General features: G+C 34.6%; 1 long non-coding RNA gene across 1 annotated transcript; it reads right to left on the minus strand.

Annotated features, from left to right (window-relative positions):
* Positions 1-1682: 1682 nt before the first annotated feature.
* LOC143594872 (uncharacterized) lies at positions 1683-5030 on the minus strand. The gene is made up of 3 exons (XR_013146422.1): positions 4955-5030; positions 4767-4875; positions 1683-1818 (listed from the first exon to the last, which is right to left on the minus strand). It is a non-coding gene; the product is annotated as an uncharacterized LOC143594872 (long non-coding RNA).
* Positions 5031-8262: the final 3232 nt, after the last annotated feature.

Consider the following 8262-nt stretch of genomic DNA (forward strand, 5'->3'; position numbering starts at 1 on the left):
ACAAAGGCATTTGTTTGCTATTCCACCTAGCTCTACTGTTTTGAAACCATCCTTGGTTGCAATCCAAGTGCTCTTGCAAGCTGCATTTTCTCTGAAGTTCGAGATTATTTTCCAATTCAAAGTTTCTTTCAAGTGTCTTCACTTTAATCTTTTGCTTTACTCTCCCGCAAGAAGTTATGTATCATAATCTAATAACCCACCTTTTGATAACGAATCAGTTACTCCAAGCATCACACAAACACGTACAATGCAGTCCCACTAAAATTTAACACATGATCAATATTATGACCCTCTTTCATAACCTACAAATATCAATTTGAAAATCAAATACTCAGCAAATCGAATGGTTTGTAATAACCAGTTATAAAAGGGTCACTTTAGTTCAAGCAAAAGGACATTGATAAGAGTCGATACAGCCACTACCACTACGAGTATGCTTTATGGACGGTAACGGGTTGTTATAGGACGATTCTGGTCGGACCAATACGTTTTGTTAACTTCTTCACCATATATTTATTTAATCATTCATGAACATTAACTATTAAAGAATATGCAGAATAGAAACAACAAGAAAGAAATAGAAACAACATAAGAAAAACATTAGCAAAATACTAAAGAAAACTTGCAAACACATTGATACCTAATGATTTGCAACGAAACATAAAAATCAGATGATACCTGAAAATTACTGCATCCTACTTCCTAAAGTGTTCTATTCATAAATAGAATAACTACAATAATAATATTGTTTTTGTAAGCAAAACTAATGCATTCGTTCTCAAAATATTGACAAAGTGTTTGTAGCACAACCTGACACGTTGAGGTGTAAACGAGCCAAGATGAGCCCAAGTTCGTTTGACTTACAAAATATCGCAATCGGCTCATTTATTATTTAGGTATTTCTATCATAATTTATATAATAATTATTAATGTGTATATATATACTACTTGAGCTTGATAAGTGGATCCCGGGCTCATTTATTAAATGATCTTATTTTTGGGCTCAGTCTCGATAAGCTCGAATCGAAAAGCAAGTCAACCTCTAGTACCACACGAGCGGGTTGGCATATTTACACGACTATCGACCTGGACCATTCCAATATGTAAAGAAAATTAAAAAAAAAGTCGTGTTTCGACACAAACCCGTTAACCTGCCACGCAAATATACCACTTCCACTAATCTCTTTTTAACTTGTACCCAGAAACTGGTATCCAGAAACAAACTGTATGAAGTTTGAACAAAAATAAATATAAACCAAACGTGCCACCTTATGACAATGAAGGTTTCCAAAAAAAAAACACTTAGGAATAATGATGGAAAAAAATGTTCGTTAACTGAGATTAAAACACAAATTAACAAAAAAAAAAGGTGTGCAATTTGCATCAAAATGTCCTTCGACAACTGCTGGAGTTTCACACCTTCCCGCCTCACGTTCGTTAAGTCGGACAGTAGAAAAGAATAATGTATCACCAACATGCTCATTTTTCCACCTATGTTTACAATGACAAACAATAAACAACAATACCAATCTTTTCCCTTTAACATTTAAATTACATGACAATTCACATCAACAAATATCAAAACTAATGAATGAGGATTAGATTTAACTTGTACTAATTTTATTTAACAAAATTACAGAAAACATTCTGTACATTTGGCAGACGAAGCTAAATAACGCGAATTAGATTTAACATATACAAATTTAGCTCATGACAAGCCATAATGACCGTCCATGTAATGTTCTCTTAATTGTTGTATTCTTTTTTTTGGCAATCCTGGGCTAGTCGAAAATTTTTGTTTCTGCACTTTCATGTTGACTTCAAAAATCGACAGCAAACATGCAGTTTCATGTTGAAAAATTCAAAACATGTTGTTAGTCTCAAATGAAGTCAATAATAAAAAATAAAAAAGAAGAAATATAAATACAATCTTTAGTGTAGCAAATTGTAAAATGACTATGGGAAACAAAATTTTATAGTAAAGGAATCCTTCACAAGTCTGAATGCACAAAACTAAATAATAGCATTCAAATTCAATGGTAACGGGTAAGTTCCCTCAGTATTGCAAATTGAAATAAAAGAAAATTTCAAATTACAGTGTGGAAGTCATTTAAAGTCGTTTATAGCAAACTACATTACAAAAGCTTGCCTGAATTTCTAAGTCAAGTCAATTGAGAAAATTGCAAACGACATAAAAAGGTACAAACCAACAAACTAAACTGAAATACATATCATTAAAGTTATTTAAAGATTCAACAGTAACAAAATTATCCAATAAAATATCAAATATCTTCTCATTCTCGTTGATTCTTATTAATAAGCAAAACACGATATCCTTTGTTAAGTTGGAGCAAGTGTGTCAAAATGTATTAAATTTTTCTCGTTCGCCCATTTGAGAAACACGAGACCCAAATGACTTGTTAAGTAATCAAAAGGGCCAAAATGATATTTTTTTTACCCATTTGAGGTAAAAACACGACGCAAGTCGATTCTTGAAGGGGCAAATGAGTCAAAAATATAAGTTTTATTTGACCCATTTGAGATTCAAAAATATAAGTCGATTCTTGAAGTGGCAAGTGAAAAATATTTTAGTCTTTTGTTGTGTAATAATAAGACTCTTTTGTTGTGTAATAATAAGACCATGAGTAGTCATAACTCTTCACCCCTAGGCATTATGCGTCACGTGACGCCCAGTCAGAGTTATGGTTTTGTACCCAAACAGGGTGTAGTCATAACTCTCCACTCCTAGGCATTATGCGCCATGTGGCGCCCAGTCATTATTAATTTTATTTGTTTTTTTTAAATACTAAATCATTTAAATAAATAAACATTAAATTAAAAAATACATTAAACTTTCAAATAAAAACTAAATTAAAATAAAAAAATACATCAAATTAAAAAAAATACATAAATAATACTAATAAAACTACATGTTATATTTTTGTAAAATTTTCGCTTGTCGAGCGGCTTTTAGAGATCGGACTCTCGGGTCGTCTTCGGTTAGCTCACTTGATAAAATCTCGATGTCTTTGTCCATTTCATTCCTTCTAAGTAGTTTGACGGCGTCCAAATTTACTTTAAGTCGTTGGGTTCCAAGGTCGTGTAAATCTTGGAGTCGAGAGTTCATTTCTTTGAATTGACTTTCCATTTCGGGATTCGAACCCGTTTCCGATGATAAAGCGACCCCTTTCCCCCTTCCCTTGGCCTTGCTTCTTCTACCCCCCCGGCCGAGGCATCTCGGTAGTATTCACGGCATCATTATCGCTTAGGTTGAAGTTTCGAGCGTCGGAACGGGGTGTGTCTGGATGAACCGAAGACGATGTTTTAGACTTTTTTTTACGCGGACCACCTTCGGCTTCGGCATCCAAAACCAGGCCCCATTTTGGGTGAAACCTCAACAGTTCTTTCCAAATGCCAAAGTAGTTGAAGGCCCCCGAGACCTGATACTCTGTCAACGCGTTTTCCATGACTTACGCGTCCGAGACACCGCTACTCCTCGTTCGATTCATCCGGGAGTAAACCGTATGGAAACCCATGCATTTGGTGTTTATGTCGCCCCATTTCGACAGTAACGAATCTTTTTCTCGACGTGAGTCCCCGCCAAGGTCGTGGAACAACTCTTTAATTTTGTGCCAAAATACCCCCGTTTTTTGATAGTTCGCTAAAACAAATAAAAACATTACACGTTCAATGATTGTTTTAAGAAATTTAAAAAAATATATATGTATTTTAAAAACCTACCGCATTTGGCATCTTCCGATATCGCGCACCAAGCACGAGCACATAGTACGCACTCGTCGATACTCCACGGTATCACCATCTTTTTAACCCGAGGTTTGCCAGCGGGCTTCTTTGCGTGTTTTCTCGGACGTCCGCGTTGGCTCGAACCGCCTACGGTCTCCGGGACGGGTTGTCTCCAGCACGAACTCGACCTCGGGTTGGGTCTCCGAGACGGGTTGGGAACCCGAACCGGCAAAAATGTATGCCGTTGGATTTTGGAAACCGGGCACCACATTTAGCATAGAGTTTTGTAAAAATGCAATGTACGCAGCCATTTGCGGGTCCATAATATGCGGGACGTGTATGGTTGGCATCGGGGCGGTAGATGGGTTCGGTTGTGGATTTTAGTTGCCTTGACGGACAAATTGACCGAAACCGAGAATATTTTGGTTGTTATTCGGAAACATTTTGGTAGAAATATTTGAGTAAAAAATATAATTGGTATAGAAGTGGAAGGAAGAAAGGAATATATAAAAAAAATGAGTTCGGTTTGTTTTTATAGTATAAATTTAATTAATATATTTTTTTAAAATCCCAACGGATACATGCCCCAACGGTTATTTTTTTTGATTTGTGTCCTTTTCCGCGTTATATATACAACGTTCCAAAAAAAAAGCCAAAACGCTGGGGGGTGGGCGGCGTTATAACGCACTGCACAATGTGCCAGTACGCTTGGTCTAACAAAATTAGAAAATTTTATAGCAATATTTGAAAATAAAATATATACTATGCCGGAGTTCTTTTCTTTTCTTTTGGATACATATTATCGCATGCATATCTTTCTGAATTATTTGAATATTTGTATGTTGGAGGGAAATATAACCTCCCTTCATTCCATCCATTGAATACACGTCCGCTTATTTTCTCAATTCGAAGCTATAAACATATAAAGTTTCAAGAAAATTTTATTAAGGGTTCAAAACATAACATTCATATATATACATGTGCATACATAAAACAAAAAGTTTAGTGTAAAGACGGCTTACTTGGTCATTTTCCAATAAAGCCCTCCAGTTGTGTGCCTCAACAAGAGCTTTTGCAGACCGGTAAGAGAGGGCAATCCGGTAATTCAGGTCACCAAGCCATATTATCCGACTTCATTCAAGAAAACACGAATTTAAGCATCATAATGTTGAGAATTTTATAATTAGAAATAGTAAGAACTTGGCGTTACTCGTGATCGAGGATAGTTTGAGGAGATTTATCTTCTTTGCTTCCTTGAACTCTAGGAAACCAAGTTTGTCTGAAGAATAGATTTCGTGTATGCAGGACACGTTAAATGCATTAAAAATTGTTATCGATTAAATACCGACTAAAGTAGTATGATACGAAAGCGACAAGTATTCTCACGTATAATACACCTACTTTTAAAAGAATAATCGACATACACTTGTGATCCAAAAATAAATAAAATTTTATTCGGACCCTTGGTTAAAATTTCTTAATTCCACCACTTCAACAAATAGTGGATGACAAAAAAATGATAAGAGATTACCCTATTTGGTCCTTACTAGTACAAAGTATGTGATATCGTAATCTTCGAACACCGATCTACCTTCAATTACTGAATTAGCAAATATTATTAATCGGATTTACTAACAACAACCCCCCCCCCCCCCCCCAAAAAAAAATCCCCAATTTTAATGTTCAATAAATTTTTACATAAGCATGTTAGTAAATTATTGATGTTTAATGACTATAGTTAGATGAAAAACAAAAAACAAAAAAAAAGTTAAGAAAGGCACAAATCGTTTAAGAATTTTAGTTAGATCAATTTGCTAAAAAAGACTTTTATTTTGTTTATGATTATCATATTCGTTTAAATTATATAAGAGTTTGAGTTTATATTTTAGGGCCTTTTGTTTTTCATGTCCTAGGCCCTGAGTTTTTTTCGTATTATCGGGGACGGCCCTGCCAAGTTGCAATAGGATTTGTTAACAATAAAATACAAGGTAACTTAACTTTAAATAATTCTTGGTAGAGTGGATATGAATAATGGCATTGCTTGAGGGCACATGCATTACACACCCATTCCTGCTACCATTTCAAGGTCTTGAGCGCAGGATGTTTGGCTACCTTCTTTATCGATGTGTCATTTTTTGTATTTGAAGAAATGGAAATTTACGTGTTATTAGTAGGCGAAGTAGCAAAAAAAATAATTATAGTTTCTCCATAGCGCTTCACAATTATTCCAATTATATAAAAAATATAATCATATCTTAATATTTCGACTTTAATGTTTAAAAATGATTTAAACCTTTGAGCAGATATGATTATTTCAAAAGATCAGAAGAATCTGTTTTCGACGTCTAGAGATTTGGTTTCCTATCCAATTTCCAGATTCTTAACATTGTTCACGAAATGGGGGAAAATGTTCAGTGTCAGATTTAGGAATTTAGTTTAGTGGGTTCACTTTCTCCGGCGTTCGGATTTCTACCAACACGCCTTTAGCACTTTCGGGTCAGGTCGTTTCCATCAACACACCTTTAGCATTTTTGGGTCAGGTCGTTTCCATCAACACACCTTTAGCACTTTTGGGTCAGGTCGTTTCTATCAACACACCTTTAGCACTTTTGGGTTTGGTCGGTTTTTCTTTTCCTTTTTTTTTTCTTTCCATTTGTTGTTTTACTAAAGCTCTAAACAAGACCAACTAAAGTTACTACAAGTTAACAACTAAACAAATCCATATAATAAATCCTAAACAATTTTATTACGTATGTAAAATTAAAAATAAAAACAATACTATGTGTACTTATTGTACTTCATTCCTAGGTCCATATGAATCATTCATTAATGTTCGTTACATTACGTTTGTTTAAGTCAATTCATTTAGATAGTCATCTAAACTTATAAGCCCATTACAATTTAGTGTAGTTATAATAAACTTTTAGGCTCAACATATTTATGTTCATGTTTACTCTGTATTAATGTTCGTTTATTTATGGCCATTTGTGTATATTCAGTTATGCTCGTTTGTTTACGTTTATCAACCATTGGTTTAAATTAACCAACGAACACAAACACACTCAGTTTCATAATGAACGGACATGGACAGAAAAAAACCCGTTCGTATAGCTGTTCATGTTCGATCGTTTATTTCGTTATAGTTAAATGAACGAACACGAACATGCTTTGTTCGTGTTGGTTCGGTTCGTTTACATGCCTAGACACGTTATGCGACGGCTCATGAGATGATTCACAGTTACAAGTAATTGGTTTATTTTAGTTACTATAGAACTTACTAATATGAAATTCTAAGCCTTTAGAAGACATATATGAAACAAATTCATATGTTTGGGTATTTAAATAAAACCGCTTATAATTTAACTTAATTATCAGCTTAATCCACACGTGTTTATTATCAAAAAGTCACAATTTGTGCATCAGGAGATATTAATAATAATTATTACCCAATTTGATAAGCACTGCCTCCATCCATACCCGTAGCTGAAACCCATGTGTTTCCACAAAAGAAATTGCGCCCACCAACCGCTATCGCCACCTGAAATCGAGACTTGCGTGTTGTAAATCATATTCATATAAATTTACATTCTATAAAAGTGTCCTATAATGATATGATGAAATTGAAATGATAATAATAAAAATAACACCTCAACACCAACCTTGCAAGCCATAGACACTTCTCTAGCAATCAGCATGGCCACCTGCATAACATAATAGACCAACTCATAACTTGGGATGATACACCATGATAATACCATAAAATATAGTTAAGATTACATAAGTTATTATATTTATAAGCGTTCAACCACCTGATTATTATAGTTACTTGCTGCAGTAACCTAAAACAAAACTTGGGTAAAGTTTGAACCGTTTGACCCACTTGAACCGTTTCTTTTTTAGTCCAATACCTTAAAAGCAAGGGTCGGATCAGAAGACCCGTGAGTTTTCACTTTTGATACGCATAAACCTTCTACATCCGATAGCGTTTTAACTTTTGATATCGCCTCTTAAGGTTCTTATATTCTAAGTTTTATACCGAGTACAATCTATGTTCATTTTCTTAATGAACGACCACAAACAAGAAAAATCGTTCCTTTTAAGTGTTCGAGTTAAACTGTTTGTTCGTTTAAAGTTAATCAGACGAACTCAAACACGCCCCCGCTCATGTTCGTTCGGTTCGTTTACACACCTAAAAACTTGAAGTTGCCCACCCACTAATATAATGGCCCCACCAATTATTCTTCAGGTCAATCCCCTGCAATAACACGAAAGTTCCTTCAATATTAAAACCCTGCTATTTTTTTCCTATATAAGCAATATCTATGTTTTTTTCTACGTTAAATAGACGTTTATTTACCTGCTCGGGAGCTACTGGATAACTACATACAGTATACTTGCCAGTAAAATTTGCTATTGTAATAAGTTTTTCATATTCCCTGCATCCCTTTTTCGAATAGATAGTGTCTTGCCTAATAATAATAATAAAGCATTCCATGTATTGTGAGAAGAAGACAAAGT

This window comes from Bidens hawaiensis, unplaced genomic scaffold (genome assembly GCF_021521415.1).
Source record: "Bidens hawaiensis isolate Kalapana, Puna unplaced genomic scaffold, B.hawaiensis_p1.1 tig00044268_1, whole genome shotgun sequence".
NCBI lineage: Eukaryota > Viridiplantae > Streptophyta > Magnoliopsida > Asterales > Asteraceae > Bidens > Bidens hawaiensis.